This window comes from Euphorbia lathyris, chromosome 1, assembly GCF_963576675.1.
Source record: "Euphorbia lathyris chromosome 1, ddEupLath1.1, whole genome shotgun sequence".
Lineage (NCBI taxonomy): Eukaryota > Viridiplantae > Streptophyta > Magnoliopsida > Malpighiales > Euphorbiaceae > Euphorbia > Euphorbia lathyris.
Genome location: NC_088910.1, coordinates 108,432,564 through 108,436,227, shown reverse-complemented (window position 1 = coordinate 108,436,227; position 3,664 = coordinate 108,432,564). Strand labels below are relative to the sequence as shown.

The 3,664-nt window shown below is 36.8% G+C and overlaps 1 non-coding gene across 1 annotated transcript; it reads left to right on the top strand.

Moving 5' to 3' along the window:
• The first annotated feature begins 757 nt into the window (after positions 1–757).
• On the top strand, positions 758–864 carry LOC136216064 (small nucleolar RNA R71). The gene has a single exon (XR_010683058.1). It is a non-coding gene; the product is annotated as a small nucleolar RNA R71 (small nucleolar RNA).
• Positions 865–3,664: the final 2,800 nt, after the last annotated feature.

Genomic DNA, 3,664 nt, shown 5'->3' with positions numbered 1-3,664 from the left:
TTTCGGATTTTCTTCCGTTTGGCTGGGAAGACTTCCCTCTTTGCGGGATGGAATTGATTTAGCAAGTTGTCCAATTTGAACCTCCAAATTATGGATGCTAGATGATTGGTTTTTGATAAGCTGATCGAATTTACTTTCGATCCGTTTAAAACCATCGTCTTGATTACTTACCTTTCCATTCATAGCATCTATAAATTTGTCGATTTTTGAAGATAAAGTGCTAATCGTATCTCTTGTTTGATTTTGATAATTATTTATACGATATTGATTAGCATTTGCATTATTATTATTATTACCATCTTTCCAATTAAAGTTAGGATGATTTCTCCATCCAGGATTATAAGTATTAGAATAAGGATTAGTAGTTTGGTTTTGTCCTTGGACAAAGTTTACCTGTTCTAACTCATTCATACCTTCGTAATCAATGTCTCTCTGGATTGGATCATTAGGATCGCATGGTGCCATAAATTTATCAATTTTGTGCGATAAGGCAGAAAATTGGGCTTGTAACATTGCTACTGGATCAAGATTCATTATACCGTTAACCGATGATGTACCTGAGGATGATGGTTTCGCCGTTGGTATATGTCCACGCTCTGTGGGCCACATACTGCTGTTGATTGCCATTTCCTCCAAAAGTTCTCTTGCTTGGGCGGACGTCTTCTTCATAAATAACCCTCCAGACATAGCATCTAATGAACCTCTAGTCGTAGGATTTAATCCATTATAGAATGTCTGCATTAAAAGTGCATCTGGCAGTTGGTGGTGTGGGCATAAACGTTGAAGTTCTTTAAAACGTTCCCAAGCTTCATAAAGAGTTTCATTATTATTTTGGGTAAAAGATGTCAACTCTTTGATGACTCTTGCGGTTTTTGCTAAAGGAAAATATTTTGATAAAAACGCTTGGGCTAATTGGTCCCAAGTTTCAAATGTTGCAGCAGGCATAGAAGTTAACCAAATTTTTGCCTTATCCTTTAAAGTGAAAGGAAAGAGGCGAAGTTTGATTGCTTCGGCTGTTACATCAGTAATTTTAAAAGTATCACAAATTTCTAAGAAATTTGTCAAATGTGCATTAGGGTTTTCGTTAGGTAGTCCATAAAACGTTACGTTGTTTTGCAACATATTAAGCAAAGCAGGTTTAATTTCAAATTGATTTGCGTTTATACGGGGTCTAACTACACTATTAGTTACACCGGCCATTCCTGGCCTAGCATAATCCATAAGTGTCGGTGGATCGGCCATATTTTCTGGCTGGACTACTTTGGTTTTTAAGGGTGTTTTGTCTTTGTTTTTGTTGTTTTTCTTGTTTTTCTTAAGTGTTCTTTCAATTTCTAGATCAAGAGGGTCTGGTGGTGTGCCCGAACTTCGCGAACTGCGCATGAACTTGAAATTGTTACACGAGCCAAACCACCTTCAAAACAAAATTGAAAACAAATATGTTATATAACTGAAAATAAATAAAATATAAAAATTGTATAAAAATAATGTGTAAACCTAGATTCGAAAATAAAATACGAAAAATAAAAATTTTGTCAAAAATTTTAGCGTATCCCCGGCAACGGCGCCAAAAACTTGTTGAGCGATTTCCGCAAGTGCATGGTTTCGCTTGTAGTAATAAAAATATCGATCCCACAGGGATACGTTTTTTAACGAAAAACTTATTTTTGAATCTGTTAATTTCGAACTTGTTAGATTTACTATTGAATGTAAATGAAAAGTGAAATTTGTCTAATTGAATTTAGGAAATTGTTTAATTGAGTTTGTGGACTTTGAATACTTGAAAATGCTGGAATAAGATTTTATATTTAGAATATATCGATTGTTAGAAAGATCTTCTGATTTTAAGGGTGAATTTTACAAAACAGGAACATTTAGAACTTTTTAGAAAAACGAATGAATTTATTCATTTGCATTAAGCAAAGAAAACAACTTAAACTTTGTATCAATTATGATGATGAAATAAATGACGGAACCTCTAATTAATTGGCTTTGAACGCGACAAAACCCTTTCGGGATAGTTGCCCTTACTCAAATTAAAACTCTTTCGAGATGATAATTTGCCTAAGTGTTCAACAAAGTTTCCTTGTAATGATTTTGAATTCAACTGCGTATTAATGACAACACCAGCCTCACTTATATTGGATTGGTTACCATAAGTGCTGCATAACGATTTGTCGAATAGAACGGACTTTATTAGATGAAATATAAATTGATACAAGTTTACAGAGAACAAGGAGCATCGAGTTCTTCGAGGGCGTGCAAGTGAACGGCTTGATCGGTTCCTTTCCTTGGGTTTCCTAAGAGGTTGTCAGGCTCAGGGGCGAACACTCTACTCAATCTTCTCGCTGTAACTTCATAATAGGGATTCGGTCGGCCACTACCATGATACAAACTAAAACTGGAACAATGTCTAAACGCTACTGAGTTGTAATTAAACTATAAACAATATGTGTACCTCATCTTGTTTTGTACAGAATCTAATTTCTAACTCTCGAAATGTTTTACTTAGAACTTAGACATAAGTTCTACGCTCTGATTCTATATCTATATTATAACATTTCATTGCATTTTTTCTCAACATCAACTCTTTATTTATAGATGTTGAAGGGTTGTGTTTGAAGTGATGTATCCGTTGGTTAAGAGTCGTGTCCGTTGTGAAAGGATGTCTTTATCCACTTGAACGAACGCGTTTTTTGGATTTCAACATGTGTAAAATGCATTTGGTAAATTTTCTGCACTTACCGAGGATAGGAATCCTCGGCCGTGAATGACGTAGCATTAAGTTGAACGTTGGACGAAGGGGAGAAATGGCTAAACCACGCGTGTCGCGGTCGCGGGTGGTGGATTCGCGGTCGCGGCTTGGTGAGTTTTCCGTTTCTTTGCTTTCGTTCGTGTCCTCGACTTGGTGCTTTCGATTTACGTCGTCTTTGACTCCTTTTATAGGGTTTTTCTTCTGTTTTAGATCCTTTTTCGTTCCTATTTGGATTTTACCAAATATTTAGGTACCTTGCAAGAAAGAAAGATATTCGAGAGTAAAAGTAATCTAAAAAGATATAAATAACACGAATTTGTAATAAAAATGATGTAAATGTTAATGATATTTTAGGTATATTTTGGGCTTAACAGTGATCAAAGGGACTCTCCACCCTGTTTCCCAACAGACATTGCCCCCCTGTTACCCATTTACTCTTTGCTGATGATGTCATGCTTTTTGTGGAGTGTAATGAGGAACAAATTAAGGCTGTGATGGATATCCTCGACTGCTTTTGTGAGGCTTCTGGCCAGAAGATTAACATCCATAAATCCCGTATGCTTTGTTCCAAGAATATGGATAATAGCTTGTGTAGAAGACTGAGTGAGATGTCTGGCATTCCCCTGACTCAATCGTTTGGGAAATACCATGGGGTCCCTCTTCATAGTGACAGGGTGTCCAAAGCCTCTTTTAAAGACATTTTGGACAAATCTAACAGTTTGTGTGCTAGCTGGAAAGCTAATTCTCTTTCCCTTGCAGGTCGCCTTACTTTAATCCAGTCTATCAACTGCGCTGCTCCAAATCACATCATGCAAGCCTGTAAGCTCCCTGAGCCGGTCCTCAACGACCTTGATAAAATTAATCGGCGTTTTCTGTGGGGAGAGTCTAGGGATGGGAGGAAGATTCACCTGG